Source organism: Salvelinus sp. IW2-2015, unplaced genomic scaffold (genome assembly GCF_002910315.2).
Source record: "Salvelinus sp. IW2-2015 unplaced genomic scaffold, ASM291031v2 Un_scaffold1952, whole genome shotgun sequence".
In the NCBI taxonomy this organism is placed as follows: domain Eukaryota; kingdom Metazoa; phylum Chordata; class Actinopteri; order Salmoniformes; family Salmonidae; genus Salvelinus; species Salvelinus sp. IW2-2015.
In genome coordinates, this window is record NW_019943307.1 from 1 (window position 1) to 9,081 (window position 9,081).

Sequence of the window (9,081 nt, forward strand, 5' to 3'; positions counted from 1 at the left end):
GCAGATGAAGTGTGAGCCTACTTGGTTCTCCTCCAGATACCCATTGCTGCCTCCCGGTGGTCTCTAAGCCCCTGCAGATCCCACAGTCCTGCTGGCCGTCTGAGCCGTGCCAGGGGCCCAGTTCTGTAGCAAGCGCTGCATCAGACCTGATCCAGGAACCAGAAGTGGAGATGAACAGGTGAAGCTGCAGGCCGACCAGACGTGGGATGAGGTGGGCGTTGGCAGCCCTTTCTGTCCCCCAGTACTGAAGCGCTCTGTAGTTGATGTGAGACCAGGTCAAACGGTGGTGCTCTCTGCAGTAGCTCAGGGCCTCGTTCCACCGTCAGGTGTTCTCACGGATCAATATAGGTTGTCTGAGCAGAAATTAAGATAGGTAAAGATAGATACATGAGCCCATCAACAAATAATGGCCAGGATTGTGATCATTTAGACCTCTGCTCGTGTAATATAACATCTTTGAAACAACATAAAACCACTGCTAAACAAAAAAAGAGACGGTTAGGCTTTCAAACATGTCAAAAATGGTGATATTATGTGTGAAAGTTACCCTTGACTTACACCTTGACTTTTGCATTTGGGCATAACAGTGGAGAATACCGACAGGCTCTGAGTACTGTATGGACAGTCTCACCACTGTGCGTTTATATTTAGGCAGAAGTATTGTTCAGTAGTCCGCTTGTGTAATGCTGTGTTGACTTTCTGTGTCTTGGCAAGCTCAGTGTTGATTGATGTTGTACATTCTCAGTAGTAAGGTGTTTAGTAGTTCGCCTCCTCAAGTTGAACATCGCAGCTGTTGGTATTGAACGTAGTTGGTGAGGACGATGAGGAATTTTTTGGACATAGCAGTTAGAAGCACTTGTAGGTGAGAATCAGTAGTCACTTTCTTCTTAAGTTGAGTGTTCAGTAAGTTAACATTTCAGTGAAGCATGTCTGTTTGTAGTTGGTGCTGACGATGAGAAAATGCTTGAAAATGTACAGTAGGTGCTCTTTTCTTATTTAGGTGTTTAGTAGTTAGCTTTTCAGTTGAAAATGTTCTGTGGAATTACATATAGTAGGTTATAGATGCGATGTTGCAGGTCGGCAGGCAGGTTGGTTTCATGAGAACATACTTGGTATTGACAGTGGTTTTAAACGAAAGTCAATCGCGGTCAGAGGTTAGGTGGTTCAGTAGTTAACTGTTCAGTAAGACTTGCTTTGGTAGTGAGTACTTGGTACCGATGAAGGGATGGTTTTTGAACAGGTACAGTAGTCGCTGGGTCAGAGTGTTTAGGTGTTCAGTAGTTAACTGTTCAGTTGAAAACATGTCTGTGGTATTGAAGTAGTTTGGTACTTGGTGAGGTACTGTGTGGATTAGGGACAGTAGAACACTTGTAGGTTTAAGTAATCAGTAGTCACTTTCTCTCTCAGTTGAACAGTAGTCAGGCTCAGATGTTAACAGTCTTTCAGGTGTTTTGAAGACATGTTCTGTGGTATTGGTGTGAGGTATGAGATGTAATGACTTTGAACAGGGTACAGTAAGTTTTCATGTTCTGTAGTACTGTTTAGTGTGTTCATTAGAAACATGCACTTGGTATTGAGGTGAGTTGTTTTTGAACAGGTACAGTAGTCAGTGGGTCAGAGGTTAGGTGTTCAGTAGTTAACTGTTCAGTAGAACATGTTACTTGGTATTGGATGTAGTTGGTACTTAGGTGGTTGAGGGGACTGTTGTGGATAGGACAGTAGAGGTCAATTGTGTTACAGTAAGAGTTAGTCACTCCCTCGTAGTTGAGTATCTAGTTTAACATTTCAAATTGCATGGTATTACGTGGTAGTGTGCTGAGTGATGTTTGAACAGGTACAGTAGGGTTCATGTTAGATACTTGTTATAGAACTGTCAGTGAAACATTGACTGTGGTATTGATGTAGGAGTTTTGGACTAGGTTGACAGTAGTCAGTGGGTCAGAGGTTAGGTGTTCAGTAGTAACAGTCTGAACATGTTCTGTGGTATTGAGTAGTTGGTACTGGGTTGAGGACTGTTTACAGGTACAGTAGTGCAGGTAGTAAGCAAGTAGTGGCCTTTTTTAGTGCGTAGTTCAGAGTTTGCTTTCAGTGTGAACATTCACGTGTGGTACTGGAATGTAAGTTTGGTTTTTGAACAGGTCAGTAGCGTGGGTCAGAGGTGTAGTGTCTTTAGTAGATTAACTGTTCAGTTGAACATCATGTGTATTGAATGTAGTTGGTACTGGTGTTGAGGGTGTTTTTGATACAGGTACAAGTAGTCGGCTGGGCGTCAGAGGTTAGGTGTTCAGTAGAAACACTTCACTGTGGTATTGAACGTAGTTGGTACTGGTGTGAGGGGTGTATTCAACGGGTACAGTTGTCAGTGGGTCAAAGGATTAGGTTCATAGTTAACTGTCAGTTGAAGCATGTTCTGTGGTATTGAATGTAGTTTGGTCTGGTTGTTGAGGGACTGTTGTGGGATGAGGGACAGTTAGAAGCACTTGTAGTTAAGTAATCAGTAGTCACTTTCTCTCTAGTTGAGTATCCAGTAGTTAAACATTTCAGTTGAAGCATGTTCTGTGGTAGTTGGTGCTGACGATGATGATAATGCTTTGAACAGGTACAGTAGTTTCAGTTCTGTAGTTACTTGTTTAGTAGTTAACTGTTCGTAGAAACCTCACTGTGGTATTGACGTAGTGTACTGTGTTGAGTCGGGGACTTTTGCAGGGACGTAGTCAGTTGGTCAGTTAGGTGTTCAGTAGAACCTGTATTGAAGTAGTGTGTATGGTGTTGAGGTGGTGTTCAACAGGTACAGTTGTTGCAGGTAAGGTAGCAGTAGTGCTTGATTAGAGGTTGAGTGTTCAGGAGTTGCCTCTTAGTGAAACATTCACTGTGTATTTGGATGTAGTTGTTTTTTGAACAGGTGCAGTAGTCGCTGGGTCAGAGGTAGGTGTGTTAGTAATTAACTGTTTCAGTTGCAAGTATGTTCTGTGGTATTGATGGAGTTGGTACTGGTGTTGAGGGACTGTTTTGAACAGGTACAGTAGTCAGCTGGGTCAGAGGTTAGGTGTTCAGAAGAAAACACTCACTGTGGTATGAACGTAGTTGGTACTGGTGTTGAGGGACTGTTGTGGATAGGACAGTAGACTAGTAGACAGTCACCTTGTAGTTACAGTAGGATCAGGAGTCACTTCTCGCTAGTTGAGTATCCAACGGGTATGTTAGACATTTCAAGTGTGAAGGCATTTCCTTGTTTGAGTAGTTGGTACGACGTTGAGATGAATGCTTCTTGAACAGGTACAGTAGTTTCATGTAGTCGTAGTTCTTGTTAGTAGGTTCAGACTGTCAGTAGAAACAGCACTGTGGATTGTGATGCTAGGTTGGTTTTTGAACAGGTGCAGTAGTCGCTGGGTCAAGAGGTTAGGTGTTTCAGTATTAACTGTTCAGTTGAAGTATGTTCTGTGGTATTGAATGTAGTCGGTACATGGTGTTGAGGGACTGTTTTGACAGGTACAGTAGTCGCTGGGTCAGAGGTTAGGTGTTCAGTAGAAAAAACACTCACTGTGGGGATTGATGTAGTTGGTTTTATGAACAGGTAAGTAGTAGTGGGTAGATTAGGTGTTCAGAGTTACTGTTCGTAGAAACATGCACTGTGGTATTGAATGTAGTTGGTACTGGTTTGAGGGACTGTTTTGGATAGTACAGTAGTCAGTGGGTCAGAGTTAAGGTGTTCAGTAGAAACACTCACTTGGTATTAACGTAGTTGGACTGGCGGTTGAGGGTGTGTTTCCAACAGGTACAGTAGTTGCAGGTAAGTAAGCAGTAGTGGCTTGGTTAGCAGTTGAGCGTGTCAGGAGTTGCCTCTTCAGTAGAAACATGCACTGTGGGATTTGAATGTAGTTGGTACTGGTTTGGAGGGACTGTTTCCACAAGGTACAGTAGTCAGTGGGTCAGATGTTAGGAGTCTTGGTAGACAAGCTGTTCCAGTTGAAACATGTTCTGTGGATGGATGTAGTTGGTACTGGTGTTGAGGGACTGTTTTGGACAGGGACAGCTAGTCACTGGTCGCAGAGGTTAGGTGTTCAGTAGTTAACTGTTCCAGTTGAAACATGGTCTGTGGTATTGAATGTAGTTGGTTCTGGTGTTGAGGGACTGTTTGGATAGGTACAGTAAGTCAGTGGGTCAGAGGTTAGGTGTTCAGTAGTTAACTGTTCGTAGGAAACATCACTGTGGTATTGAACGTAGTTGGTACTGGTGTTGAGGGGGTGTTTCCAACAGGTTACAGTAGTCAGTGGGTCAATGTTAGGAGTCTGGTAGGACAGCCTGTTTCAGTTGAACATGTTCCTGTGGTATTGGATGTAGTTGGTACTGGTGTGAGGGACTGTTTTTGAACAGGTACAGTAGTCAGTGGGTCAGAGGTTAGGTGTTCATTAGTTAACTGTTCAGTTGAAGCATGTTTGTGGTATAATGTAGTTGGTACTGGTGTTGAGGGACTGTTGTGGATAGGGACAGTAGAAGCACTTGTAGTTAAGTAATCAGTAGTCACTTTCTCTCTAGTTGAGTATCCAGTAGTTAACATTTTCAGGTTGAAGCATGTTCTGTGGTAGTTGGTACAGACGATGAGATAATGCTTTGAACAGGTTACAGTAGTTCATGTTCTGTAGTTACTTGTTTAGTAGTTAACTGTTAGTAGAAAACATGCACTGTGGTATTGACGTAGTTGGTTTTGACAGTACAGTAGTCCTGGGTCAGAGGTTAGGTGTTCAGTAGAAACACTCACTTTGGTATTGAACGTAGTTGGTACTGTGTTGAGGGGTGTTTCCAACAGTACAGTTGTCAGTGGTCAGATGTTAGGAGTCTGGTAGCCAGCTGTCTAGTAGAAACACGCACTGTGGTATTGGATGTAGTTGGTTTTTGAACAGGTACAGTAGTCAGTGGGTCAGAGGTTAGGTGTTCAGTAGTTAACTGTTCAGATTGAAACATGTTCTGTGGTATTGAACGTAGTTGGTACTGGTGTTGAGGGGGTGTTTCCAACAGGTACAGTAGGTGCAGTAAGTAAGCAGTAGTGGCTTGCGTTAGAGGTGAGCGTTCAGGAGTTGCCTCGATATCAGTAGAGTGCAGAACATGTCATCTGTGCGTATTGAACGTAGTTGGTACTGGTTTTGAGGGACTGTTTCCAACAGGACAGTAGTCAGTGGGTCAGGATGTTAGGAGTTCTGGAGACAGCTGTTCCAGTTGAAACATGTTCTGTGGTATTGAATGTAGTTTGTACTGGTGTTGAGGGACGTTTTGAACAGGTAGCCTACAGTAGTTGCTTGGTCAAGTTGTAAAAGATCTGAAAGAATATGTTGATCTGCACAAAATGGGTAGGTGTTAGCTTAGTGTTTAACTTCATCTGTAGTTGACTGTCAGCAGTGGCAAGCACAGTAGCTGTGGGGGAGTTGTTTGTTGGCACAGTAGTGTGGTTGCTAGGTGGCATTGGGTAGTTGGTCGCTTCATTTACTGTAAGAATATATACAAATCAACTAGAAACAAGGGTCAAATGTATTTCATTCATAACAAACACATTAATCATGTTTACATACTGCTTTACTCATCTCATGTCACGTTCCTGACCTGTTTTCCTTTGTTCTTGTATTTATTTAGTTGTCAGGGCGTGAGTTGGGTGGTTTGTCTATGGTTGATTTTCTTTGTTGGGATTTTTGTGTTCGGCCTGGTATGATTCTCAATCAGAGGCAGCTGTCAATCGTGTCCCTGATTGAGAATCATACTTAGGCAGACTGGGTTTCACGGTGTTTGTGTGGTGTTTGTTTCCGTTGTTTGTGTTTTTCACCCACGGTACTGTATAGGTTTCTGCACTTCGTTTATTGTTTTGTGAATTCAGTGTTCAGTTTTGTTATATTAAATCATTATGAACACTAACCACTCCGCGTATTGGTCCGATCCGTCTCGCCTCTCCTCGTCCGAGGAGGAGGACGAATATGAAAGCCGTTACATCTCATATGTATATAAGTATTCTATTCTACTGTATTTTAGTCTATGCCACCTGCTGACAGGCTCATCCTAATATTTCTATATTCCTTAATTCCATTCTTTTACTTTGGTTTGTGTGTATTGTGTGTGTTATGAATTGTTAGATATTACTGTACTGTTGGAGCTAGAAACACAAGCATTTCGCTACACCTGCAATAACGTCTGCATGTGACCAATACAATTTGATTTGATTTGATTTGGTTCTTAATTGTTTTCTCTGTTTCTATTGTTTTCTTAAAAGTTGCTACCGGTCAAAATTTGAATCCCACCTAACAAAAATGTACCAAACTCACCACCATGGCAGACAAACCACCAACTGATGTTGCACCACTGGTCATTCCACTTGTTATCGTTGAGTATAACAGAAGTACAGTTCTGGTCCCCTCTGAAGGTGTTAGGCTGATTGGTCTTCCAGAAGCGGTATGAGGAGTTGCTCCCATCTGACCACTTCCATGGGTCTTTAAAGAGACCAATCCACATGCTCTGGGACAGTGACATGTTCTGGACGTGATGGTTTTCCTCTCTGGACCGTATGCTGGCCAGGTCTGTGTACGTACCCCGGCAGTGGTCTTGAGCCTCTCTCCAAGTCTTGCTGTCATCAATGAAGATGTGACTGTTACTAGCGTTTTCCCTGTCAGAGGATAGAAAATACACATAACATTTGCATGGAACATGGAGATATAGCGGGGTGCAGGTTTGAGCATTGCCCACACAAAAATCATTATGCTCACGCAATCACCCAATTGATTATACCCAAGTCATGTTTAACGGTTGAAATTGCAGTAAGCAAGCTTTAAAACAGGCAAAAAATGTCTGACTGCCCCAATAGCTATCATCCTAAAATCGGCCCTGGTTTGTATCTGATATGGGGTTGAATTGCTATAAATAGAATAGACTTAGAATTACTCACCATCAAAGCAAACAAAAGCTCTTTTAATTTGGCAGTTATTCTCAAACCACTGTCCGTTGGATCCATTGCAGCACAGCTATCTTGAGTATTGTTTTGCTTCGGCTCTGCTGCCCTCCAGTTGAAAAACTCAATCTTTCTCTGATCTGGCAATGACCAGTGCCACTCAAATTCATCTCCAAACTCCAGTCCTATCCAGACACTGGCTGTCCAATTCGGTACCAATTGTACAAGTCTATCCAGATCCCCTGAGTTGTAGATGGTTGCCAAGTCAGTGTACATGTCTCTACAGTAAGTCTGGGCTTGGCTATAATTCATTTGAAGGCTAACATAGTGATACTGAGGAGGGGAGATACTGAGAGTCAGGTAACACAGTCCTGTAAAATACAAGCAAAAACCATTAGAGAGCAAGTTAATAATATCTCCTTGCTGCATGCATAGATTTCACACACACATCCTATTAATATCACAGAATATCAACGTATAATACACATCATGTTGCTTTTCATGAACAGAGAGAACTATGAAAGGATCCTGAAAAATGGCGTAACAGACGATCRGGATTGTCTTTTATGTATGAGGTACTCCCAACATTTATACCTCTTTCTAAAGGATTTATATTGTAATGCCTTATTCAATGATGCCTAAATTATCACAATGACTCCAACAAATAACTTTGATGTTATTGAAAGCACTGAAGAATACATACCTGAGACGGMCAGRAGACACAACAGTGCAGTGCTCCTCATCACGACTGTAGCTTTTCAGTAGTCTTCAGAATTGGTTGTCAAACTGAAATCGTTGTWACTGTCCATTACTMACGTTCAGATCGAACCAAAACATACAAACTGTGACACCCTGTGTTCTAGTCTAGTACAAAATCCTCTGAAATGGAGGCAACTGACACTCGTTGTAACTTAGTTGACTGACCTATTAAGACTCCCTAGTAGTAGGTGTCTAAGAATGTGACCGGTCTTGTTTATAAAGAAAACACATGTTTAGGTTCACCCTTGTTGTAATGTTCCCTGACAAGGTAGTGCATCAGGTTTAGATYTGTCACTCTTATACATAGAGCCTACATGACGAGGCTGTGACGGGTGGTAAGAAAGACATGTCAGTCAAGAACACGGAAGTGTGTCACCAAAAACCACATGATAATTGACAAAAATGTACATAATCMCATTGTGAACCTGTTGAGATACACTGATAAWGGAAAAGTAATTGCTMGGCCTATTCGCCTACAGATAAAAAGCAATTGTCCCAGAACGGTCCAAAATAGAATGCTAGTTGACAGTCCAAGTCATTAGTAAGGTGTTAGGAATGAGGTTGAGCAATTCAGGTTACTCTGTATGAMGATACCTTCCCAAACAGGTAACAATATACTGTAGTTACTGTCTTTTGCTGGTCTGACAAATGAGCGTGAAACAAAATGATTCATCAAGTTAGCGACAGAATTGTTCACTCAAGGGCATGACTARTGATAAGCAGACCTATTGTTCCCCTTTAAAGAACAAGGAAGTTTAACTCTGCTTGATGCAAAAGACTAGGAGCCCAAAAAAGACAGAAGGAGATTTGGATGATCTCTGCGTGTGTGGTTCCCACCGTGAAGCATGGAGGAGGAGGTGTGATGGTTGGAGGTGCTTTGCTGTTGACACTGTCAGTGATTTATTTAGAATCAAGGCACACTTAACCAGCATCGCTACCACAGCATTCTGCAGCGATACGCCATCCCACCTAGTTTGTGTTTTTCAACAGGACAATGACCAACACACCTTCAGGCTGTGCAAGGATTTTGATCAGAAGGTTGAGATGGTTTGGGATGAGTTGGACCGCAGAGTGAAGGAAAAGCAGCCAACAAGTGCTCAGCATATGTGGGAACTCCTTCCAGACTGTTGGAAAGAATTCCAGGTGAAGCTGGTTGAGAGAATGCCAAGAGTGTGCAAAGCTTTCATCAAGGCAAACTGTGGCTACTTTGAAGAATCTCAAATATAACATATATTTTGATATGTTTAACACTTTTTTGGTTACTACATGATTCTTATGTGTTATTTAATAGTTTTTATGTCTTCACTATTATTCTACAATGTAGAAAATTGTAAAAATAAAGAAAAACCCTTGAATGAGTTGTCCAAACTTTTGACTGGTGCTATACAGTGCGGGTC

General features: G+C 42.2%; 1 long non-coding RNA gene across 2 annotated transcripts; it reads left to right on the forward strand.

Moving 5' to 3' along the window:
- Window positions 1-3,785: 3,785 nt before the first annotated feature.
- LOC139024855 (uncharacterized) lies at window positions 3,786-5,182 on the forward strand. 2 transcript variants are annotated; one of them, XR_011476227.1, is made up of 4 exons: window positions 3,794-3,878; window positions 3,995-4,257; window positions 4,902-5,025; window positions 5,171-5,182. It is a non-coding gene; the product is annotated as an uncharacterized lncRNA (long non-coding RNA). The 2 variants fall into 2 exon arrangements; XR_011476228.1 differs by lacking the exon at window positions 3,995-4,257 and having other exon boundaries at window positions 3,786-3,878; window positions 4,887-5,025.
- Window positions 5,183-9,081: the final 3,899 nt, after the last annotated feature.